The 27,629-nt window shown below is 39.4% G+C and overlaps 1 protein-coding gene and 1 pseudogene across 1 annotated transcript in view; one reads left to right on the top strand and one right to left on the bottom strand.

Moving 5' to 3' along the window:
* Positions 1-27,629, bottom strand: part of SYT16 (synaptotagmin 16) — a 224,177-nt gene that overhangs the window by 47,806 nt on the left and 148,742 nt on the right.
* Positions 137-744, top strand: LOC102514319 (annotated as a pseudogene).

The raw sequence follows: 27,629 nt of genomic DNA, 5'->3' as shown, positions 1-27,629 counted from the left end.
GGATGATCCAAAATTGTTAAAATGAACATACTACCCAAGGCAATCTACAGATCGAATGCAATCTCTATCAAAATCCCAGTGGACTCTTTCTCTTCCGGTCCCAGGCAATTCGGATTCTCCAGGCTGTGGTGCAGGCATGGCCAAGTCGAAGAACCACACCACACACAACCAGTCCTGAAAATGGCACAGAAATGGCATCAAAAAACTCTGATCACAACAATACAAATCTCTTAAGGGGGTGGGCCCCAAGTTCCTGAGGAACATGCGCTTTGCCAAGAAGCACAACAAGGGCCTGAAGAAGATGCAGGCCAACAACGCCAAGGCCACGAGTGCACGTGCTGAGGCTATAAAGGCTCTTGTAAAGCCCAAGGAGGTCAAGCCCAAGATTCCAAAGGGCAACAGCCACAAACTCAGTCGACTTGCCTACACTGCTCACCCCAAGCTCGGGAAATATGCTCATGCCCACATCACCAAGGGTCTCAGGCTCTGTCAGCCAAAGGCCAAGGCCAAGGCTCAGACCAAGGCCGCAGCTTCAGCTGCAGCTCAGGTTCAGGCTCCCAAAGGCGCCCAGGCCCCTACAAAGGCTCCAGAGTAGAGGCTTTCATCTGTTGATGTAAGGATATAAGGACTAGTGTGACCCCTGGGCTGCTGTCTGCATGGGGCTCATGTCTGCCTGTGCTGTTTGTACAAATAAACCTAAGGCAGGAAAAAAAATCCCAGTGGTATTTTTCACAGAACTAGAACAAACAATTAAAAATTTTGTATGAAAACACAAAGACCCCCAAATAGCCAAAACAATCCTGAGAAAGAACAGTACTGAAAGAATCACATTCCCTGACTTCAGGCTAAACAACAAAATTACAGTAATCAAAACAGTATGGTACTAGCACAAAGACAGACACACAGCTCAATGGAACAGGACAGAGAGCCCAGAAATAAACCAGCACACCTATGGTCAATTAATCTATGACAAAAGAGGCAAGAATATAAAATGGAGAAAAGACTGTCTCTTATTGAAGAGACAGGGAAAACTGGACAGCTACATGTAAAAGAATGAAATTAGAACATTCTCTAACACCATATAGAAAAATAAACTCAAAATGGATTAAATACCTAACTGTAAGACCAGATACTATAAAACTCCCAGAGGAAAACATAGGCAGAACACTCTGAGTAAATTGTAGCAATATTTTTTTGGATCTGTCTACTAAAGCAAAGGAAACAGAAACAAAAATAAACAAACAAACGATACTTAATAAAACTTAAAATATATATTTTTTTGCACAGCAAAGGAAACCATTGACAAAACAAAAAGTCCCTGATAAGGGATTAATATCCTACATACATAAACAGCTCATACAACTCAACTTCAAAAAAAAAAAGAACCCAATTTGAAAGTGGGCAGAAAAACTGAATAGACATTTTTCCAAAGAGGAAATGCACATGGCCAACAGGCATAAGAAAAGATGCTCAACATTGTTTATCATCAGGGAAATGCAAATCAAAACCACGGTGAGATACCACCTCACTCCTGTCAGAATGGTTATCATCATAAAGAACACAAATAACAAATGTTGGCAAGGATGTTGAGAAAAAGGAACTCTTGTACACTGTTCATGGGAATGTAAATTGGTGCAGTCACTGCAGAAAACAGTACAGAGGTTTCCCATAAAACTAAAAATATGATCCAGTGATTCCCCCCCTGGGTATATGTCCCCAAAGAACACCAAAAGACTAATTTGAAAAGATACATATACTCCATTGTTCATAGCAGCATTATTTAGAATTCCCAAAATATGAAAGCAACCTACATGTCCATCAACAGATGAATGGATAAAGATGTGGTGTGTATATATATATATGTACACACACACACATACACATCCTACAGTGGAATACTACTCAGCCACGAAAAGAACAAAATTTTGCCATTTGCAGTAACATGGATAGGATTGGAGAGCATTATGCTAAGGAAATAAGTCAGACATAGAAAAACAAATACTATATGATAGCACTTATATGTGGACTCTAAAAAAATACAACAAACTAGAGAATATAACAAAAAAGGAGACTCACAGATACAGAGAACAAACTAGTGGCTACCAGTAGGGGGAGGAGGGCAATATAGGAATTGGGGAGTGGGAGATAAAATTATTGGGTATAAGATAGGCTGAGGATGTACTGTACAACACAGGGAATATAGCTAATATTTTATAAATGGAAAGTAACTGTTAAAAATTGTATAAAAATTTTAATGACTTAGGTTCTTATTAAATTTCTTTTTAAAATTTCCTAAGTTTTACATATGTGTTGCAGAATGCAGATGTTAATTTTGACCTTCCAGAACCTCTCCCTCTCTTTCAGCAATGACATCCTGATATTCTTTTAGGAAACCATGCCTCTCCAAATCTCAATCCATGAGGTTTCGGTGAAGCTAACTCCACATTCCTTCACTTTAGGGTAGGCCAATAACTCAGACATGGGCAGTGACAGCCAGCCTCAGAACTTTGCTGAAAATATTGCAAAGGCACCCCTACCCCTGCAGCTGGGGTTCATAAGCTAGTAGGATATAAGCCTTTATCTGCCATCACCTAGGAGATAGCCTGCCTGAGAAAGATGCCAACATAGAACAAAGCAGAACCAAGAATTATAGATTCCAGATATTAATACCCATTGAAGTGAAGCCAGTTGTTACTGTATTGAAGCACAACCCAAGGGACTTTTCTGTGAGCCAAAAACCTGTATTGCGTGTGTGCGTGTGTGTGTGCATGTACATGTGCCTTTAAGCCCCTTTTGATTGAATTTCGCACCCAGAAGGATTCTGACTAGTATAGTAAAGCACGAAGAGAATTACAGGTAAGAGGGAAGAGCTCTCCATTCTAGATCCCCCTCTGTCAACACATAATGATGAAATCTTGGCCAAGGCACTTGATATAGCTCTCTCCGCTGAATTCCTACAATAAATGCTGTCTGCATAATCCAATAAGCAAATAAAAGCATGTACTGCTTTGTGATATGTCTTCTATCTTGACCAGCTGTTTTAAGTCTTTATTAACATTTTACTCACTTATGTCTTATTTCCCCGACTGAATTATATCCCTGACTCCCCCTACACAGCTGATATGCTCCCCTGAACCCAAACACACACACAGTGCAACTAATATGAGTAAGCTGATCTTTTAGGGTCCTCTCAGTTTAAAATAAATTTATGATTCTATGAGAATACTGTGGCCCCCCATACCATGACTGCTCTCTGATTCCACAGCATTTAATTCACACTGATGAAGTTACCCCACGCCTTGTCTCTGAAATACCACGATTCCCTGGAAGCAGAGTCTGCCCGAGGTGTTTACAGCTCCAAGATGGAGCCCAGTGCCCATGACACTGTCAGCATACTGAAAGCACTGGCTAGGTTGAACTCAACTCTATCTAAATATCTCTTTGTGTCCAGAAAGATTTTCCTTCACTGAAGAAGAAGAAGTGAAAGGCAAATAATTTAGAATCGAAAGGTCCAAGTTTTAACCCTGATTCTGCCACTTGTTAGCTGTGTGACTTGCCATTTGTTACTTGACTTCTCTAAGCTTTCATTTCTTCATATATGTGTGAAAATAATGATCCCTGCCTTCCGTTTTAAGGTTGTTGTGAGGAACAAAAGCAGTAATGTGTAGGCAAAGAAGCACTGTACGCAACATTTACTAAGCACTACAATGTACTCATTATATTAGGTATAACATCCCATTTAAAATTCATAAACTCAGAGGTAGCTGTCGTGTCCTCACTCGACAGATGAAGTTACTGAGGCCCACAGAAATTAACGTGTAGGCTTCATCCGTATTCCTTCCATGACACCATTCTACTCAGTGAACACACAGCGATGCACAGGTAACAAGTGTTCCATTCCCCAGGTGCCAGGGAACCGTGAAAGACAACAGGCTGGGCCTCAAAACCAAATGACAAAGGACAAGCAAGGTCAGAGTAGGGCCCAAAGAGTCCCTGCTCGTCCACAGTAGCTGGGATAGTCGAAGTCCTGCCACACAAGCCACAACAGCTTTGCCCTCCTGTACCCAAAGCAGAGGATACCAACTGGTCAAGGCACTCTTGAGATAAGGCTCAGAATCTCACTTCCCACAGGAAAACCCACTCATCAGGGTGGCCTGCAGCCCAGGGCCTCTTGTCAGACACCCTCGATGAATAAAAATATGCCCGGTCCTCACTGGCAACTGTAACCCCACCAGCGCTCTCTTCTGTGATGCCAGAAACCTTTGGAGGGCCATGGAGCATGCAGCAAAAGCGGGCTCGTGTAAGAAAGCAGAGAGACCCTAGACGGGTCAGCAGCGAAGAGACTGCCAAGTCTGCGGCTGGAACTCTCGGAGCAAGGTATGTTTCAGAATTCAGGCTCTCCTGGACTTTAAAAAGGAAAAATGGTGCACATGCCATAATTTATTTCACACCCCAGTGGAGTCTGGGGTAACACCTTGTAATAAGACACATTAACAATTAAAACACGCAAGTATTCACTCCAAGAGAGAGTAAAAGCTCTAAATAACCTCGTCTCAGTTCAAGTCACCCCTGACCTTATGAAAACATTCCAGTTTTCGATGTCTGAGATTTTGGAATTCCACATAAGAGTTTGTTTGTACATTTGTATTAAGTATAGTATTGAAAATATCAGTTTAAGATAAAAGCTAATTTTATGTATCTAGAAGAGACATCCCAAACCATATGCTGGAAATTTAATCAAGCCGTACAAACCTTTTCCCCACAAGATCTATTGATAAATTTTTTTCAGATGCAGGAATCTCAAATATTCTAAAATTTTTTGTTTTAAGATATTAAAGAAGTCCATCTGCAGGATAAAACACAACTCTAGGGTGCGGAGATAGCACAGAGGAGGAGAAGAAATTATGGAAATACAGGGTAAACACTGGAAAACGAATAAGGACAGGGCGCCTGCCATAATGAAGCTGAAAGTCACAGTGTGGGCACTAGGGTTCTCAGAGCGTCTGAGACCTGCTTTTGCAGCTCAGAGGCAAAGGTGTCTAAGAAACGCCATGGCTTGGTCCTGGATGCTGCACACGGTGGATGCTGCCCTCAGTCCTACTTGATGGTCTGCTGCCTGAATGAGACACCACAGGTGGTGTTCCTTCTCTGGTCTTCCAGCACAATGTAGCCTCCTGTTTTCTCCCCATCCTCTCTGTTCATCCCATGACACCAGTGCCCCTTAGGCTTCTCCCCTGAGCACTCTGCTCAGTCCACATGCTCTCCCTGCAACTCTCAAACCACCCACCGCTTCATCTGCCACGTCCAGAATGACCACCAGCCAAGCAGCTCCTGCAGCCATCTCTCCTGGGCTCCACATGAACGCTTTCAACACCTGCCCTCTCTCAGCCCCCACCGTGACCATCCTGCTCCCATCTATTGCCCACCTATGGGCTAATTTATTTACCCTTTTCCTTTCTTCACATCCTCAGGTCTCTGTGCCCAGAATGGCCTCAGCTCCCTGGACCCCTATTCCTACTTTGAACCTCACTTTTCAAAGTGCTGCCTGCTTCACCTTTTTCAGGATCTGTTTTGCCTCCTTCACTGCCCCCCCCAAAAAACCCACAACCCCGCCCAAAAAACCCACAAAAAGCATAGGTTCCTTTCCCTTATTCTTGCTCCCTCTGCTGTTTGTGTTTATCCAAGGAAGCACTTAACCAATGCAATTTAAAACTCTCTGTTTACTGGTACATGCTCCCTCTGGACTGACAGCTCCTTAGAAGTGGGAGCAGAGTCGCTCTCTCTGCATCCTTAAACCCAAGCCAGTGTAGTGTCAGGCCCACAGCAGCTGCTCAATAAATATTTACTAAATGAAAGCAGTAATTTTTTAGTGCCATCCAAAGCATCTAACACGGAAAAGCACCTATCACTATAATCAGGCACAGAGAGGGTGCTTTATACAGATGTGTTAAATGAATCACTTATATATTTCATTAGCATTCACACAGCTCTTCATCTTGTATTTCTGATACACACAGATTAAATGGGCTTTTGTGGTCTGGACTTCAGCCTCAACTCTTAACAGGAAAAAGCCTTTCACGTTCCAAATAGCTTACCAAGAAATCCTTGGAACAGAACCCATTGGTAAGCAGGGGCTGAGTGTACAACAGTGAAACATTGTTTATCAGTTTTAGCTTCTATTAATCTATTTTTATTTCTTTATGCTAAACCTGTAAATGAGTATCTGCCTGCCTCTTTAATGGAATTATAAATATTTCCCTCACTATTTTCTTTCTGTATGCTATCCCTCTTTTATCTTCATATTTTTTCCTCTTAAGTTAATAAATTCAACTTTGTTAAAAGCCATTATAATACAATAAAGAGATAAGCAGAAAAAAAAAGAGATAAACAGAATTATCTGACCAAATAATTAGGACAATGTAAAAATCAAAGCAGTATGGAGCACAAATAGAAACAATTTGTTTTCAAAAATAAGATGCTCAACAATTGGGTCACATGTCCTTAGAACTGTTTCACGTTAACTTCCTGGAACGTACACTAAAAGTGATCATGATGCAAACTGAATTTAAGGGGGCTATCGTGTCTAGCAAATAACCTGCACGTGGGAGCCTGACCCCAACTCCACTCTAGGGGCAAGCTGTGCCTAGAAGATCTGACCCTCCACAGTAAAAAATTACCCACCAGGAAAACAAATACGCTTATGCAAACGTTTGAAGTCACTTCAAAAGACACTGCATCTGTTATAGTCAAAAAAGCCACAAGACAAAATAAGAAAATTGTGGTCTGCAGGTATGATGTTCAGTCAAGCCCATCCTCAACAGCCAAACTTCTATCATTTTTTAGAAGATGACTGCATGGGACAGTTTTTAATTTGGAAGGAAAGAAGGTTTGGAGGGTTTTTTTTTTTTTAAACAGCTCTATAGAGATATAATTCACATGACATACATTTCACTGATTTTTAATGTACAATCCAATGGTTTGCAGAGCTATGCACATCACTGCAACTGTAGAATATTTTCATCATCCTCCAAAGAAACTTCGCTTTTCTGACCCATCACCCCCTCCCCCCAGTCACCTCATTTGCCCGGTCCTACCCAACTACCCATCTACTTTTTGTCTCTATGGATTGGCCTACTCTGGACACTTCATATAAAAGGAGTCTTCTAGTATGTGGTCTTTTGTGACCGGCTTATTTTACTTAGCATGATGTTTTCAAGGTTCATTCATGTTGTAGCATGAATCGGTACTTCATTCCTTTTTATGGCTGAATGAGATTCCATGTATAGATATGCGATGTTTGTTTATCTGTTCATCAAGTGAAGGACATTTGGGTTGTTTTCATTTTTTAGCTATTACAAACAATGCTGTTATGAACATTCACATGCAAGTTTTTGGGTCAACATATGTTCTCATTTCGCTGGGATATATCTTTGATTTTACAAAATGTCTATAACTCTCACTTTTCAATTGTCCTATAGTTTTTGAGATGTACTTTTGCCTTAATATTTTAAATTCAAATTAAATATTTAGCTTTCTCTGTATTTTTTCTGATATATATTTTCTGAAATATTTACAGAGAAATACATTTTTCTTAAGTTTATTACACTAACTTAACATCAAAAATACATTTAACTGCATGAAATGTCTTTTAAAGGTTGTTGATACTGTAGTTTATGATTCAGTATTTGATGTACATTTAATAGTTGGTGTATGTATAAAACCACAGAATTCAAAATAAACCAAATCTGATAGATACACCCAAAATAATCAGGGATAAAAATGTCTTTCATACATTGTAATGACACTTCCATTACGTAAATGGGCTAGAAGAAAAAATTCTGTTTACCAAAAAACTCTATTTCTAGGGGGAAAAAACCCACTGAACACCCATCCTCAATTAGTTGTTGAAAATGTTGTTCAATTTACCTTAATGAGTTTTTTAAACTAAGTTTAGAAGCTCCTCAATCTATCAATATTATATTTAATCAGAGTTTCCTAACTTCTGGATGAGAGTTTGCAGAACTAACCAGGCATTTAGAGCTAGAAGATCATTCAGTATCATTACCCTATGTGGATCCATTTTTATAAACTCAAATAAGCAATATACTTACAAAGTCAAATGAGAATGTTTTATAGGCGGTGTAAACAAAACCATCCTCAGCTAATGGATATTACAAAATAACAGAATCAACTCTGACACCATTTGGAGAAATTTCAGTGAATAATCCTTGATCCTTCTAAATATCATAGAATAACAGGCCTTTAGGACAGTGTGCTATTTTAATTCTTATCTTACAGGGAAAGAAATTAAAAGCCATAAATATTAAGTGGTTTTTCCATAGTGAAAAAAATGATTTAAAAAATTATCTTAAGAGCATCCTACATTTCTCTGAAATTTTAAATTTTATTAAGCTATTCAGTTGTTGACACTAATGCCAACATTCACTTTCTTTAATTTTATGCTTCTGCCATCTTTCTTCTGTAACTTCTTTCCTTCCGCTTCTCATGCTTACCTTTCTTTCAACTTACTGGGTCACCTATCTCATCATCCCTGCTTTATTCATCCAAGCCACTGAAGTCCTTCCTAACCTCTAGCCATTGTCAAGGTAATTCACCTGCTATTCCAACACATCCTTAAATTCTCTCCTGATTTTACAGTTGGAAAATTGTGCTGCTGCATTTTTTAGATTTTTAGTGTCAGCAGCCTCCTGATTTTAGAGCTGAGACGAGGTCCACCTTTCCTGTACAGGCCCTTCCTTCTGTCCCTGTAGCCTTTCAGTACCATGTAAATCTAAAGCCTTCGTCATTGGCCAAGCTCTGACACACAGAGACACCACCCACTCTTACCTCCAGTAAAAGGCTGACTCCTCGGGGTCAAGGATCACTGAGTTACAGTCACCACTTTATCAAGCTTTCCCAATTTACCCAGGGAGGTGAGCTTGGCATCGAGTCATTGCATGAGTCATGATGTATGTCCCCTGTCACTACCTATTCATGTGATTTAGAGCAAATTTACCACATCCTCCAGGTCTCAGCTTCCTGGACTATAGCATGAGGGGACTCTTCTGATTTCTAGATTACTTTTAGCCTCAAAACACTGTCATTGATCTCACTTCCAGGCTCACATTTGCCTTTCTTGTTTTCACAGATTTGTAGAATTTAAAAGATGCCCCAAAGTTCAACTACCTATTCATGTAGATTAGTAACTATTTGCCTTTCAAATGAGGTTGAACTATTTTTTCCACCTTTGAAATATACTGTGAACATCATCTCCATTTCTGAACAGCTCCACAGTGTTTTTCTAACTATAGTGTTTGTGCTAAATGTGAATAGACCTGCAAATTAATGCAGTTTAGCTCACTCGAAACCCAGATTGTAAGCCTTTCTCTGAACTCAACCAAACAGCAGTCAGTTTTAAGGATGTGATTGTATTTAGTATCGAGGGGCCTGGAGTTACTTGTACATTGTGACCTTTTGTCTTTTAACATGTTGCATATATTTTCAAAGAAACTTTAAAGCTAACATTCAATCTATTAAACTAAGTAGATTTTAATAGTTCAAGAAAATCTATTCTATGTAGCTTGTGTGCTTTTCAATATCTCATGTAATCCTCACAACAATGCTATGAGACATGTACTATTATTTCCCCCCATTTTATAGACAAGGAAACTGAGGCACAGAGGATCTAAGTTAACGTGCCCAGAGTCATCTAGGCTTTAATCACAGACAGCTTGGTTCCAAGGGACATGTTCTTCAAGTCGAAATCAAGTGGTACAGCATCCCTGGTGTTGATTAATAACCAAATGCAATAGATAAATCATGACCTTGACTTTCTTTCTTTGCAGCGTTTCACTTTATGAATACAAAAGGCCACTGTTTAATTTTTTATTTATTATCCATTTTCTTTCATCTATGCCTGGCTTCAATCAATGATAACATCCTCTATTCACTAACTGAGATAGAGGTGAAAACCACCTCTGAATCTGATTCACAAAGAGCAAACGAAAACCTCTATAACCATGTGCTGACAGATCAGAGCTACATTCTGCTCCTGTCAAGGAAGTGAAACAGGTAGTACAATGGTAACTGTGTGAAAGGGAGAGTGAGAGTAATAAAATTTATGGCACAAAACTAGACAGGGTTTGGACTGGCGTGGGAGTGGTCTCCATGGATCTTCTATTTTTCCAACCAATTAAGGCAAATCAAGGTCACATTTGTCTCACTACAACTATTCAAAGACATTTCAAAAAGATTTCTACACAAGGGACCCGTCACTTTTGGGCTGAAATGTAAATATTCCATTCAGCAAGTTCTGTTTATAACTCTTTCCAAACTAACTCTTCTTTCCCTAGCAGCACAATAGAAGTGGACAAAGATACCATTTTATTGAAAAAGAGCTGATCTGAAAAAGAAGTCAGAGAAAGATGTGCAAAAATGGCTTTAATCTAAGCAAAAAGACACATTTCAATTTGGTTTTGTATTGAATCTTTTCAATAATGCTCAAACTTTCGCACTATGTAAACCTTCACAACAGAGCTAAATATCCCATGGCTTTTTGGCTCTAGCTGGTGATGTCCAGCCCAGGACGAGGGTGGGAGGAACGGGGGGTGGGGGGGGGAGGGGGGTCACCTGCCAGCTGTTGTTAAAATCTGTCAACTGGCAAATGAAGCCTCCTGATTTGTGACTAATTTCCAAAACAACAAAAAAATCAGAACTGCCATCTGGGAAGTGGGAAGAAGATACCACTTGGCACAAATGTTTCAGAAAACATAGGCAAACACAGAGACACACACAGATACACCGATGTGTACACACACACACAGAAAGGCAGTGTCCTCAAACTGATAAAACTGGCTCTCCCTACTACTACGCTTTCTTCCCAATTACCTAACATTAAAAGGGAGCTGGAAGACTCCTCCAGAGAGTCCTCAGATGATAGAAAAACCGGATTCTGTTGGTAGTCCCACTGCTGAGTCACTACCTGACTTCAAGCAAACCACCTGTTACGAATTTAGGGCACAGTTTATCAATTTGCACAGCAGGTGTGAGCATTCTCACCTTCCACAAATCATGAAGCTCATTTACATGCGGATTTCAAAGAACTGTGCTATTCTGGGACTAGAATTCCCAAAAGGAAGCGTAACGTATCATTTTTAGAGTTCCACATCATCTCCACACACTAGTCAAGAAGCTTCACAATCAAGATCAAACCACCAGTGGGCATCGCTATTTATTCACACAGGTGCAGAGGAAGAGCCTGGCGTCTGTTCCCAGCGTGGAGCGTGGCTGCCGCTGGGATGCAGGAACGTGATGCATGTTCTTTTATCTCCTTCCACCTCACAGTCACCTAAGACGTTGCTCCAAAAGGGCCACTTCATTCCTAATTGTGATGCTCAGGCTGGACCTATGGGGACCACTCCGGTGAAAGGTAACTGAGCAAAGCATCACACATTGCATTAAACTCTGGCCCCTGAATGAATTTTTCACTGGGACTAGACATAGCTACTTTTTCTTTAAAGAAATAGCTCCCAGAATTTGAAACTGAAATGGTCTGTCTCTTTTTTTCATTATGCCTAATAAATTCCATTAAGTTTCTCCTACTTCATTTTGTTGATTACACTTCAAGGCACTGCCTATATACTTAAAATTTCAGGTTCGCATTTATAAATTAATTTTCCAGCTGTCTTTATATATTGCCTTTTAAGCCCAATCCTAAATTGTTATGTACAGAATTTACTAAAATATAAGTCAACAGTGGTTGTAACAAAAACATAAAACTTTAGCTTTTCAGATGTTTACACTCTGGTGACTTGTCCCATTCAACCATAAAACTTGTTCTCCTTAATCAGTCCTTTCAAATAATTCTTAATTATATTTTTATGACTATAATTAACATGGAAATTGACATAAAATATTCTGCAACTTACCAAAAAGTTTAAACAAACAGAGGGATGGTATGGGTTTAAACAAACAGAGGGATGGTACGGGTTAAGTGTTTATACAGGCAGCATAACATTGTGGTTCAGAGCCAGACTACCTGTGTTCAAATCCTGCTCTGCCACATACTCGTATGTCCTCTGTGCCTCAGTTTCCTCTTTTGTAAAATGGACTCAGGAATAGTGCTTATAGACTGACTTATGCATATAAAATGCTTAGAATTCTGCAGACAAATCATGTAGAACTGCCTGCCACCCAGTTAGCCTTCAAAAAATGATATCAATTATAATAACCATCACCACCGCCACCCCTACACTGTTCAATGTAACCCAATAAGTGCTCAACCCACTTATCTGAGGCTCTGATCAAACAGGTCCAGGTAAATCAATTGAAGGCAGAGACCAAACGTAAATGACTGGCACCTAGTTGAGCAAGTTCTGTCATCCAAAGGCCATCCAGGCCAGGAATAGCAGTCACGGCGCTAGAACAAAGAGACGCTCAGACGGAGCAGCGAAGACTCTGGGGACACAGTGGGTAAGGGTAACAGCTCTTCTTGGTGCATAGAACTCAGAGGTTTCTCCTTCCTAAGGAGTCCTATCCCACGTTTGACACAACCCCCAGCAGTGAAAAGCTACAATAACAGTGAGCAAGTTTTCGGAGATGCACTGACTGCACAGAGCACAAAATTCCCTCTGAAATGAAAAGGCTCTTCTCAAGCACTTTGGGGAGGACAACAGAAGGAACAGAAGACTCATATTAAATATGGCTGCTTTGAGACTTCTGAGCTGTGTTTCCAATCAGGTACCCAAGCCTGATTCAGTGGGAACGTCAAGGAGAGTGAAACTCCGAACAAAACATCAAACATGCAAGGTCATGACACTACAGGAACCAAAGGATAGAGATCAGTGAAATGTCACCTCTGAGTATTAATGCAGGGCATGTAAGGTTGGATTGAAATACAATGAATGGCAAACTCACACTTCAATTTAAAAAACAGAATAATATAATGACAGAAGGATGATATAAACACTTTTAAAAGCCAGTGAGACATCGGCACCAACCAATCAGAATAGCCCCTGGATGTAAAAGTTCTTAAACCCATTCCTACCAGACCTTGGAGAAACCGAGGTCTAGAGCCAGCAACCAAAAACAAGGTCTCTCTCCGTTCAGACCACAGTCCCCCTCTCTTAGGCTCTGCCCTTGAGGTGCTAGAGCCATTCCTCTTTCCTGGCACCATAGACCATTAGGCCTACATTCATTCTGGGAAGCACTGCTATCGAGATGCAACATGGCAGGGCTGAACTGGGATGTGAAGCTAGATACTGCATTTTATGGATAAAGTCACAGATGCTAGGGGAGGAATCAGAAGTAAGACCCTCAACATGCTCTCTGGGAACTTTCCCCCATTTTCCCACAGATTTTTTGATGAAATAACTTACAGGTTGATTTCAACAAAAGATGAGTTTAAGGCAAAGAGCATTAAGTAGACAAAGAAGTTAGTTTTGCAAATGATAAAAGAGAAAATCCACAATGAAGACATTGCCACCATGCACATGTTCTATGGGGAACACACAGCCTCTAAATGCATAAAAAGATTCTGTTATACACATGAAGAAATGCTTTTCAGTCCCTGACAGACAAGGAAACAAATAGTTGAAAATAGGAATATAATTAATAACTACATATATATCAAGCATCATCCATTGAAAGCAGAGAAGAGATCTTATTTTCACCTGTCAATAAAGTGCTTGTAATAGATAATATACTTGGTCCTGAAGAAAAACTTAATAGATATTGATTAGAAGGAAAACATATTATTCATTTATTCAACAAGTTTTATCTAAGTACCTGCTACATGCTAGGCTATGTACTGGTTCTAGCATTACAGTAGTAAACAAGACAGGATGCCTGCCTGCATAAAGCTTATAAACTAGTGAAAGAAAGAAAAAAGAATGAGTAACTATAACAGTTAAAAACATACTTTATTATGGGGAAAATATGAGTCAGAGGAGAATCCTCTTCTCCTACTATGTGAGATTTAAGGGAGAGAGGAAGTTTACTAACCAAACAAAAGAAAAGGAACAAAGAGTTCCTCCAAAATTTTAAGTAGATATTATATAATATGTAATAAATTATTCTAAGGCATAAAAAGAGGAAAAGCTATCCACTTTGTTATATGAAGGCAGAAAAGTGAAATAAATTTGGAGAATCACCACATATAAACAAACATATTTTATCTCAGGAATTCAAGGCTAGTTTAGTGTTACTCGTTAATATAATACCACATACCTCCGAAATTTGCAGATAGTAACTAATATATATAAAAAAGATAAACAACAAGTTCATACTGTATAGCACAGGGAAATATATTCAATATCTTATAGTAACCCATGGTGAAAAAGAATATGAAAACAAATATATGTATGTTCATGTATGATTGAAACATTATGCTGTACACCAGAAACTGACACACTGTAAACTGACCATACTTCAATTAAAAAATATAAATATATATACTACATATATCATTTGATGTAATGAAAAAATATAATTAGATAACATTGTTATCTCTCAAAAGGTGATCTGTAAGAAAGTACAGCAAGGTTTCAGAACACAAGGTTAATATATAAAAGTCAACTGCTTTCTTAATTACCTACAATTAATAATTCAAATTTAAAATTAAGAACAAAATTTACAGTATCACACAAAAAAAGAAATATCTAGGTATAAGTAGTTAACCACAGACACAATTCTTGAAAGAAATGATTAATAAATTGGACTTCATTAAAATTAAAAATGTAAAAGGAATGAAAAACAAAGGAATGCGTAAATATAATTTTGACTTTCTAACAATAACTTCAGTATGCTTCCCACTCCTACAAAAAAAAAAAATTGCAAAATTACAACTTTTCTTGAAACCATTAGAGAGAGCTTATCTTTCAGGGCAACCAAAATAACTCAAAAGCTAAGAAAAGACAAGAGCCTCCAAAAAGATACAAGACACTAAAACTTGATTACCTGATACAGACACTGGATGTGAGTAAAGCCGCTATGAACAATTTAGCTAAAGCTTTTTAACAACTTGCTAAAATCCAACTATGAGTTAGCATGAGATTTGTAATAAGCATTTAGATTTGTAATAAGCATCTTGTGGCAAATTCAGCCACTTAATTTGTAAATGCTGTCAGAATAAACTATTTAAAAACAGCATTTACCAAATACAAAAAAATAGTATTCATTAATTTATTTGACAAACATTTCTTTTTTACCACCATAATGCAAGCACTTCTAGATGTGAGGGATACATCCATGAAAGAAATGGATGGAAGATGATGTGATACATATTTATATAAAATGGATCATTACTCAGCCACAAAAAAGAATAAAATAATGTCATTTGCAGCAACATGGATGGACCTAGAGATTTCATACCAAGTGAAGTCAGAAAGAGAAAGATAAATATCATATGATATCACTTATATGTGGAATCTAAAAAAAGGATACAAATGGACTTATTTATAAAACAGAAATAGACTCACAGATATAGAAAACAAACTTATGGTTACCAAAGGGGAAAGGGAAGGAGGAATAAATTGGGAATTTGGGATTAACAGATACTAATTACTATATATAAAATAGATAAACAACATATTCAATGTCTTGTAACAACCTATAATGGGAAAAAAATCTGAAAAAGAATGTATGTAACTGCATCCTGAATCATTTCACTGTACAAATGATTAACACACTGTAAATCAACTATACTTCAATTTTTAAAAAGTAGAAGGAAATGGATGGAAATGCCCCCTGCCCCTCTGTGGAGACAGACAAATAAATAAAACAGGTCAAATAGTGAAAAGTGCGATAGAGGAAAAAATGGCATAGAGAAGGATGTGTAGAGTTAAATCTGTGTGATCAGGGAGACCTCTGATAGGCTCGTTTAAGTCTAGACATGAGGGAACAACCCTGGAGACACATGGAGGATGGGCATTCCAGGCAGAGGAAACAGTTCCGGCAAAAGCCCCAAAGCAGCCACAGAGCCAGTGTTTTAGAAGAAGACCTGAGGGGGCTAGAGTTGCTGCAGCAGAGTGAACGGGGGAGAATAGTAAAATGAGGTCAGAGAGAAAGTATGGGGCCAGATGACTAAAGACCTTTTACCACTGAAAGGGCTCTGACTTTTACTCTAAATGCAATGTAAACTATTGACAACAAAGGAATGATAGGCTGTAACTTGAGTTTTAAAAGGAACACTGAGTGCTGTGTTAAAAACAGACCATGTGAGAGGAAAAGTGGATACAGAGAAATCAGGAGGTAAGCTCAATAACACAGGGGAAAGATGATGGTTGCTGAAAGCACCACAGTAGCAGTGATGGTCGGAAGAACAGCCTGCATCTAGATATATTTTTATGGTCGAACCAGCAGATTTGCTGATGGGTTATATGTAGGGGTAAAAAAGGGAGAGGTGTGAATGATGACTCCAAGATTTTTGGCCTGAGAAACTGGAAGGATGAAGTTGCTATTTAGAGATAAGCAAGACTGTGGGAAGTGCAAGATTTAGAGAGGAGAGCAGAAATTCAGATTTGGACAGATTAGATTTGAAGGTATCCTTTAGACATCCAAGGAGAATAGCAAGCAAGCACTTGGAAAGTTCATGTACACCAGAAACTGACACTTTGTAACTGACTGTATTTCAATTAAAAAAAAAAAAAGGAGTAGCCTATAGATGCATTAGAATATGAAACCTTGAGATTTGAGATTAGGAAGACAAGTCCAAAGACTACACCCCGGATCCTGACAACGTTTAGAGGTCAGAGAGATGCTGAAGATCAAGCAGAGGGGACTAAGAGAAATGGGCCAGTCAAGTAGGAGGATATACTCGCACACCAACCACTGGATCTTTAAGGCATTATTAATAAAACAGGTATTTGATAAATATCGGTTTTGCAGAAATTTTCTTCTTAAAAATCCCCTACATTTCAAAACTTCCTGAAAAACAAAACAGGCCAAAAGAGCAAGCCACTAATAATTCTTTTGACACATCCTCCAGAGTCTTCGATTTTGCCTGACAGCTATGCAGGAATCTTCACAAAGTTTAACATTTCCACTAACTTATTTGGTGAAATATTTATTATGAATCTAGTATTGCAGGTCACAGTGCTACAGACAGTGGTGATGGGATACAGGGAAGATTAACACATGGTCCCTGTTCTAAGGAGTTTATAGTCCAGCAGGGAAGATGAAACACATACATCAGAAATAATGTAGATAAAATCCTAGCAGTTTCAAAATCATATTTGGGGGTCAAATTCTTATAGCTTAACAAGAATTCTATTATAATCAATGCCATAGCTAGAAACCAAAAATGCAATTGAAATATTTCAAAGACTGAGTCTTTGAAAATAAATAACCAGCAAAATAAATACTCCTCTGCACTAGCACTGAATGGTGGTACCTCTCTGGTATATAGAACATCTTTCCCATCTTAGCTAAACATTTTCTGACAAGGAGACTCCTCTTATGAAAATAACTTGGGGCCATGCCATTGAGAACTGGAATAGCATGACTTCATTTCTATAGCTGGGGAGCCAAAGGAGAATTATTGCTCCCTTGAACTTTTGTCCCTGGTGCATACTTAGGAGATTTTGCCAAAACATATCAATTGGCTCTATACTGTAATGGTTTTCCCCCGCCAAATTGTCCAAGATGGCCCCATTCATAGGTGCTCCACAAAGTGATGTCACAGTAGCTCCACCTGTGGACCCAGAGCTCCCTACTTCAATCGCAGAGGCAGGCCTCACGTGTCTTGCCTTCTATCTCAGAGAAACAACAAACAGCTACAAGTGAAGGCTGACACAGTAACATTCACAGCTCATTTTCACTTGTCTTTTAAGTTCACATTAATGCTGGATGGAGAAGGTCCAAGCAAGTCTTAAAAGATACTTTTTACCTATGTCTTCAACCACAGTGTCAAAAGTGTTGAGAAACTTGGAGAGTGTCATTAACTAGATTCTTTCAACGATCTGTAATTTATAGTTACTTGTAGGATATTTATAGGCTGTTCATTTTCCTGAAGGTAATGAGATGTGGTGACAGCTAAGATCAGGTTTATGTTCATTAAGTCATTCATTTCTTCATTCATGAAATGGATGCTGTGCTAAATCCTAGGAATGTAAAGATAATAAAAGCACAAGCCCCTGCCATCAAGAAGCCTAAAGACCTAGGTGGGTACATTAATTTTTTTAAGTTACATACAATATAAAACTTGTGTTACGGAGAAATGCAATATGCTATTGGAGCACATAAGAGAAAGCCAGGAAAAGGCTGGGAGGCAAGGGGGTTAAGGGTGGGGAGGGGCAGTGTGGGGAATATGACAGATACTGGAAAAAGAAGATAGGGAAGCCTTCTGTTATGAACTGAATGCTCGTTCCCACCCCCACCCCCACCCCCGCCCCCCGCCAAATTCCTATGTTGAAATCCCAGCTCCTCAATGTGATGGTATGAGGAGGCAGGGCCTTTGGGAAGTGATTAGCTCATGGGAGTAGAGCGCTCAGAATGGGATTCTTCTGAGAGACCCCAGAGAGCTCTCCTACCCTTGTCCACCCTGTGAGGTCACAGCAAGAAGACAAGTCTATGATCCAGGAAGCGATTTCACAAAGAGAATCCGCCGGTGCTGTAACCTTGGATTCCCCAGTATCCAGACCTGTGAGAAATAAATGTTGTTTAAGCCATTTGTCTACAGTACTTTTGTGATAGCAGCCTGAGTGGACTAAGAGATTCCTAGAGAAAAATGATACTTGACATGACTCTTGAAAGATGAGCAGTGCTCACTAGGCAGGCACAAGAGCAGGGGGAAGAAACCAAGTGTTTAGGTGCAAGATGAGCTCCAAATTTCTGGATGCTGGAAGACAGTGGGCCCAAATCCTTGAAAGCTATGCATCTTTCAAAGGAAAGACGTCATCCTGGAAGGCTTTTGGTATGAGAAGGTATGAAATCTGATGTAGAATTTAGAATGAACCCTCTGAGGGGACCCTAGAGAATGAATAAGAGATGGAAAGAACATAGAAATAGAGAGACTAGCTAGGACATTATTGAAATAGACCAAGCAGAAGAGGATATACATATCTGAGTTAAGATAGAGGGGACAGAGAGAAGTTGGACTGATATAAGAGAAACTGCAGGGACAGAAACAATCTAATTTGGCACATAATGAAAAAATATAGGCAGGTTAGGAGAGCTGTGAGGGATAAGGAACTGAGGAAGACTCATCTCTGACTTTGATGACTAGCTTTCCATAAATAAGACATAAAGATGATTTGGTTGTATCTTTAAACATGTTGAATTTGAGATGCGTGACACCATCCAAGTGAAGGCAGTTGGATAAATGGATCCAGAACTCATGAGAGAGGTCCAGACTAGAGATGCAGATGTTCAGCAGAAGTCATGGAAGAGTGTGTTAAGACAGAAACCAATATTTAAGGGGTTGGCAGAGGAAGGTGAATGAAAAGGAGTGACTAGATATGGCAAGTGGAAACAAGTGGCATCCAGAATCCAGGAGAGGAATGAATTTCCAGGGAGGAACTTCCAGCACTGTTCACTGCTAGACAGGTCAAGTGGAATGGGGCTGGGGGTGGGGGAACTAGTCGTATAGTTCATCGCATGTTCATCAGAGTCGAGACTAGAGGCCAAACAGTACTGAGTAAAGAAGCAAGTAGGACCTAGGGAAATGGACACTGCAAAATACAGCCTATTTTCCCATTAAAACCTTCCTAATTCTAGTTTAAGGGATAAGTCCACTGTCAGAAGCTGTAATGCCCAGTAATTGTTGCCAGGAACTGCTGTTGAGCTGGACACCTTGTAGCAGAGGTACAGAGGTGTGGGATGCAAGAGGGAGCACTTCAACCCACGTTGGGACTGTGGCTACCTGGGGGAAGCACCTTGATGTTTTGAGTCAAACACACATGCGGTTTGTAATTCCAGTTACTTCACCAGCTAGAGACATGGAACAAGTTATTGAACCTCTCTAGAATTCTTGTCTTTTCTTTAAAAATAGAAATAATAATCTACCCATCTACTTGTAGACTCACCTTATGATTATTAAATAGTATGATGTATATAAAATATCTAGCACAAAGCTAAAGGTTACACTTTGTTGAATACTCCATTGCTGTTGTATTTATTATTACTGATATTAGCAATCAAGAGTTTTTCACCTGAAGTGATCTACAAAATCAATAAGGACTCTTGGCAAGGTCTCTTGGGAACGTACCATGAGAAAGCGTATGCCAGTGGTGAGTTTTCCTGTGAAATCTGCCATTACACTCAACCATTTCAAAATTTATTCAGGTCTATAGATTTAGCTTCTAACCAAAATCTTTTTATGAACAATTCCTGGATGAATCATTTGCAGAGCAGCCAAGAGAAAGGAGCAGTTGCCTTTTAAGACAAAAATATAATTTCCTCATTAAAAAAAAAAAAACTATACGAGTAAATAACTCACATGAAGGCACGTAAGCAGCTTCTACCTTTTGATCAATTTCTCTACTTTTTTTAAGTAGCCAATCTAGGATCCTGTGGACTCTAAGGTGGTCATCCTTACCCGCATCCCTGTCTCCTAGTGTCCGTAGCTTTGTGTGATCTCTTCCCCTTCAGTGTGGGTGGGACTTGTGATGTGCCTCTAACCAGCAGAGAATGACAGGGGTGACAGAATATCGTGCCCATGATATATTACATAATATAAAGTTCCTTTTGCCAGTAGGCTCTCCTTGCTAATTTGATGTAGTAAGCAACCACGCTGGGAGGCCAATGTGGCAAGAAACTGTGGGTAGCCTCTAGGAACTACAGGCAGCCTCCAGGAGTGGAGGGTGGCTTCCAACCAACAACCAGCATGAAACTGCGGCCCTCAGTCCTACTTCTGCAAGGAAATCAATTCTGCCAATGACCTGAGAGAACCTGAAAGTGGATTTTGTTTCCCCAGTCAAACCTCCAGATGAGAATGCAGCCCAGTGGATCCTTTGACTGTGGCTTTATAAGACCCTGAGCAGAGGACCCAGCTAACTCACTTCTGGATTTCTAACCCAGAGAAACTGAAATAATAAATACATATCATTTTAAGCCACTAAGTTTGTGGTAATTTGTTGTGCAGCAATAGATAACTAATTCAGATACCATTTAGTTAACTGTATAGTAAAATCAATCTAAAAAGGTGAGTTAGAGAGATTTTTCTAATATCCAGGGGAGTAGTCATGATTGAGATCAAAATTATCAAATGAAATATTGCTTTTCCTGACCTGTAGAAGAAATGCATTCCTAAGCACTGAGAAGCAGGTGTTCATAGCACCTGTGATGACATATGCCATATGGGGGGACACAATGAGTCCAGGTGCATCCTTGGAACAGGCTTCTGATCAGTGTATGATGTAAAGGCAATGGAGACATCCATGAAAGGCACTGTCTCCTCCAACAGAGCTGTGGTTTCTTTTTGCCACCCAACATTTATTCTTCCAACTTCTGGAATCCTGATTTTCTTCAGGTAAAACACCTTTCTTTATGCTCAGGCCACATTTCTGGTAAAGGTCTCTCTACACCAACTCCAGTAGTGACATGGGACTCAGGCTTGGCCCATCAGAACACCACATTTCCCTGATTTCATTTCAGACAACCATCTCACTACACATGGAGTCAGAGAATGGAACCAGCCCAGATGGATGCAGAAACAAGAGACTGAGGGTAGAGGGAGAGAAATCAGGTTCCAAAAACAACATTTGAATTCCTGGATAAAACTTCTCATGGAACCAGATTTACTCCCAGGTTTATCAATTACTTGAGCTCACCCCCTCCTCTTCTTCTTTGCTTATAAGAACTTGGGAAATTCCCAACATAATTTGAGTTTAGTTTAGTTGGTTTCTAGTACATGAACTATTGCCTCAATGCCGCTTTATGGCTAAGAAGAAGTCCAGCCTTGCAAAGGGAACTATGAAGGGTAAAAGTGACCTTGCACAGACTCAAATGAAAGTAACTGCTTGTCATTATGGATCTAAATGCGGGCGAACAATTTTCAAACTTTCCACATAAGCAATGGTTGCTTTTTTGCAGGATCAAAACAGAATAAAACACTAGGCAGTCCCAGAAAAACCTGAAGTTTTTATTTTGGTTTTGAAACAGACCTTGATATTACAGCTTAAGAAGATAATGCCTGAAGTTTCAATTTTGTAATTGTTCCTTTTCCCCCAAAGGAACTGATTTTTGAAATGATACAAAAGTTCTTGAAGTCTTTCTGTGTCATGAACAAGAATGCCTCCTGTGATAATCCCATACCTGACATCCTTAAGCAAAAGATTCACGAAACATCAGAAAATCTCAAAAACAACAGAAACTCCAGAGTAATAACTAGTCAGTATTACTGATGACCAAATGCTGATAAGCTTGGGCAAAGGCACATTTTACAGTCAGTCTGCTGAACACACTCCTCATCCCACCCCATGGCTTGTCCATTTAGTGTTCCCTCTACTAGGAATGCTCTTTCCTTCAGATCTCTGCTTAGCTGCTGCTTTCTCAGAAAGGCCATTCCATATAAAATATAGCACCATCCTATATAAACAGCGGTCATCAATTAATTTTTATCTCCTTATCCTGCTTTATTTTCCTACGTGACATCTATCACCTGACATGTTATAGTTATTTGTTTACCTGCTGAATGTAAGAATGGATAGGACTTAAACATCCATTGTACCTATCACCTCCAGGAAGTCCCAGGTCATCTGCAGATTCCAGCTCGAAAACAGGGATCATCAGGGGACTCCAACGACCCCCGTCATAGATGGCTTCTTTAAAATAAATCTGAATTAAATATGGCAAAATGTTAAGACTTGGCAAAGTTAAGTGGTGGGTGTTCGCTGTATGAAGCTGTCTTTTTCCATGTTTTTGAAATGTTTCATAAATTTAAAAACTAGGAAATGTGAAGGGCATTAAAACCTCCATTAGCAATGGCCTAGACCATCCCATAATTAACAAGAGTTCAAAGGGAAGGGGAACCCATGATCACATCTCAGAAACCTCTCCGTTATAAGGTTCCTTTTCAGAAACAAGATTCTCTCTCTGCAAGGGTAGACACTGGAAAAGAACATAAAGGCGGAGGGTGGGGAGAAAGGGGACGTAGCAACAAAACGAGAAGAAAAGATGGGAAGAAGAGAATTAACTACACGGGATCTTAAAAGATAAACAACACACAAATAACACAGCTAAGAATCTGCCTCAGCAAGAAGAAACAAGATACATGAATGGAATAAAGGTCTTTTTAAGTTGTAGTTCCTATCTGGCGCCAGCTTCCTCCCTGTTGGGCTAGATAATTGCAAAAAAAGATACACCCACTTCAATTATGGTCTGTGTCTCAGGGCAAGGAAGACTCCTGAGCTTTTCTATTATCAAGTAATTCCATGATTAAAGAAATTTTTCTGATTCCTTGGGAGTTGTGAAAATGGGATTTAAGCTTATTTGTAGCACAGCTTACTTCTAATTCCTCTAATCCGTTCCTAATGATTAGGAAAACAGAAAACGGGCTTTCTCATTTTAAACTTGTCCTTTAAAATGTCCTAGGTCTATTAAAATGATATCCAGAAATCAAGGCAAAAATTTAATCCTTATTTAACCATTTGTCTAAGTTACATGTTTTCACTTCTGTCTGTATAAAATTGTGTTACATGTCTGAAATTTTCTTTTAAGATGACACAGAGTTGCAAAATAAGTAACAATGGCACTAATAACTTCCTTGCCTTAAATGTCAAGGCTCTGAAGACTGGATGTCAGCTCCTGGCATGTTCATTAATACCCAGCTTTTCTAAACCATGCAAGTCAGCATAGCAAGAAATGTAACTTTATCAGTATCTTGTCATAACATATAGTGGAAAAGAATCTGAAAAAGAATATATGTTTATATACACATATCTTTGTATATATGTATACGTGTAACTGAAGCACTTTTGCTGTACACCTGAAAACACAACATTGTAAATCAATTATACTTCAATAAAAATAAATTTCAAAAAGAAAATTGATTTCATAAAGCTTTTAGAAAACAAATTCTGAAGCTTTTGTAGAACACTAAACCTTCCTCATGCACAAGTCCAAATAACCAATAACATGCCAGTGAATGCTATCACATGAAGTTCTAACAAATAAACAAAGATAAATTTAATGAGGGATGGGTTTACTCTCAAGAAACCACTAGGGCAATGAAAAATCAAGGTTCCAGTACTGTAAATAAAGGAAAGGCAGGATACGGCATTTCAAGTGCAGTAATGCATCCTATAGAAAAGAAATGAAGCCTGTATAATTCATAAACCAACTGCACTCTATTGCCTGACACCTTTTAGTCTCAATTGCCAAAGGCAATCCCCCAAATGTCAACAGAACAAAATACCTTCAATCCATAAAGGCTTGAGACTAACCAGCAACTAAGAACATGGTCAGATTTTCCCCTCCACGCTGCATTAGCCTTGTAGAATAATCTGATTGAAAACTCAAATTATATCACCATGATTTCAAAGCCTGCTGTTCTATTTTTTAAATATATTCCATCTAGCCAAAGAGTGTTTCTAAAGTTCTATATGCCAATGTACTTGGAACACATTAATTCCATTAGCAGGCTATTTCAGGAAATAGTGAGCATATTTCTTGGAAACAAATACATGTGGTTAAAAAACAGCCTCAAAAAAAAAAAAAAGTATGAGGTGAAAAACTGAAAACAAAGATGATTTTTAAATGCAATTAGAACTCCTTCCCATCACATATCAAAGGTGTCATAACATAACTGCTTCTTGACTTAGAAGTCGGTGTTTGGGATTCGGGTCTTTAAACCAAAAAGCCTATCTTGAGATGACACTATATGGACTCTATCTGCCTCTTAATCACAGGCAACTGCTAAATGAAGTGTATCTATTTTCTCTGTTACATTACTATTGGCAACCAGGTCCTCAGTAAGTGCCCAGAAATGTTTCCATGGTTACAAAAAGCATTCAGCACCCCTCTTGTTTTGGGCCAATTTAGCTTAAAATCTATTGTGGAGAAAAATATGGCACATTAAGGGACATAAAATCAAGATCCGACATTATGAAAAGAATTCAAGGTTAAATGGGAAAAGCCAGCTTGACAAGGCTTTTTAAAAAGTGCATATAAATCACTGATTAAAATGCTGCCTTTTCCTAGCATATCTCTAAATCAATCTCTTTAATAGACTGCAAAGCAGCACATGTACCGAGGCTGACGTGATCTCTTGGTATACAGGGGAAATATGAGCACGTGAGGTCAGATCCCAAAATACAAGGGTTTTAATATTCCTGCAGCTGAGAGTCCAGTCCCTTGTCCTGGTTTCAGGGCATCCTTAGGGCATTTAAATATTTTGAAGAAAGAGAGAAATAAGAGCTTTTGTTCATTGACTATAAGGCATTTGAAGTAAATTAGCGGGCTCCATCTCACTGGGGAGAGAGAGGAAGATGGAAGTTCCCAAGAGGCAACTCAGTAAAGCTCCTCCATCTATAAAGTCATGAGTGAACTGGGCCAGTGGGACTGTCTCCTTCTAGGTCTAGGCTGCATTCCCAACTCCCACTGCCACCAAAGAGCCAGGGCATTAAACACGTCTTTGCATCTTCTGAAACATATTAAACAAATGGTATAAGCACTTCAATAATCTGAAGGAGAGGTCTATGGCTTACATCTTGGTAGATTTGTCCATTCCCCCCCAGGGCTTTGCACACGATAGGCATTCAGTAAATATTTGGTAAACTGAGAAGGGCCATCATAGGAGACTTCTCTTTATAGAGAAATGTTTCTCCCCATACTATCTATATATACCTGCCACCCTTTATCATTCTTTCTATTGATCTTATTTTCATTGTGAAATGGAGAGAAGTGGGTGGGATTTAAAGTCATAACACTGTTAAGGACTAATTTGAAGACTTTTGCTTCCAGGAAGACAGAAACGATATCTTTTTCCCTCTTCTTCCCCCTAAGTACAACTCAAAACTCTAGACACTGTATATAAACAAAGATAGAAGACTGAAAGGTTCCAAGAAGCCGGCAGACTGGTTAGGAACTAGGAGATTCAAGGAACAACATGGTGTTGAGTCTCCTGGGTTCTTTTGCCTCAGAGTTCAAGCTGAGGAAGTTGGCAATCCGGAAATATCAAAGGGCACAGACAAAAAACTCAAGAGAAGTTGGCTCTCTCTATGCAAAAGGCCAGGAAAGGAACAGACTACCCAAAACAGAAAAGTTTTAGACAATAAGTGTTCTACTCCAGCCAAATAGCACAGAAAAAACTGTGTCCCCCCATCCCATGCCAGCCAAGGACAGGTAGGGAGCCTAGACTTCGATCCTCACTAAACTTTAATGAGGGGCCCCAATACTCCCACTAGGGGCTGTCAGAGGAGGCTGAGCAGAATCCAGAACTTTCATCCTTGACGACCAGTAATGAGATCTGGCACCCCTGCAGTGTCAGTGGTGGGCACACAGGGAACATCCTGTACCCCTCTCCAAAGTAATGAGGCACCCTGGCCCTTCTCCACTTGGGGGATGTCAGAAGAAGTCTAGTGGAGACTCAGGACTTCCACCATCATTGAGGCCACCTTCATCTTCATATCAATGGAGACCATATGGGGAGTTGGAACTCCCATCCAACCCAGCATTAATGAGGAGTACCCCTTCAAGGGTTAAGGAGGCCGAAGGGAAACCTGGACTACTGCCTCCACCTAGCAGTAATAAGGCAGTGCCCTGTCAAAGACTCTCTCTAGTTGAGATGCCTACGAGGGGAGTAACATCAAAATTGTGACACCTATTTCTCTTTGAGTTCGTATTGGCTTACACACTGTTTCTTCTTATAAGCCTCTATAATAGCTCCCTAGCATATATCCTTTCCTCTAGTGTAGCCTGCAACCTGATGCCAGAGTTATTCTTGTAAAATGGAGCTCGGTAGGTGTCATACTTGATTAAGACCTTTTTGAGATTCCCAACTGCTTACGGGATAAAAGCTAAGTCCTTAACACAAAAAACAAAGAACTTCCCAATTGCAGCCTATGCCCTAGCCTCATGATTCATCACTGAAAGTGCTGGGCTGGCCCACGTATCTGTGTTCATGCCTTTCCTCCAACTGGAATGACTTTCTCTCCCCACTCACCCATTAAACTATAACTCATTCTTAGGGTTTGCAGTCCTCTATCATCTGCTCTGTGGAACCTCCTCTGATCACCAGGGGCAAAATCATCTCAAAAGTTACCATGTACATAATTGTTCTAATTTTACACGAACTTTTAAAAATCAGACTTCTTACACATAACTAAATTTTAGGCATTAGAAAACTCCTTAAGGGAAGACCAGTATTTTATTTGTACATTTATCTCCCAGCCCAAACATGCTGCCCAAATTAATGAGAATGCCCAATTCAGTTTTAGAGTACAGTGCTAAGTGTGCAAGTTCTATGTTCTAGCTTCACTTGGGATGTAGAAAAATTGGAAATAATGCTCCTGCTCTTTACACAAAAATAAAATCTACATAATATGTTAAGTGACACACTTTTAAAACCGATCAGAGAGCTTAGGTCATAAAGTAACCAACTAATCCAAAAGCTACAGAGAGAAAACTTCTTTCAGTGGGAGAAAGGACATAAACATTTGCTTGCCAGGGGAAGATGCTGGGTTCATACAAGC

Source organism: Camelus ferus, chromosome 6 (genome assembly GCF_009834535.1).
Source record: "Camelus ferus isolate YT-003-E chromosome 6, BCGSAC_Cfer_1.0, whole genome shotgun sequence".
In the NCBI taxonomy this organism is placed as follows: Eukaryota; Metazoa; Chordata; class Mammalia; order Artiodactyla; family Camelidae; genus Camelus; species Camelus ferus.
This window is presented reverse-complemented; position numbering and strand designations above follow the sequence as displayed.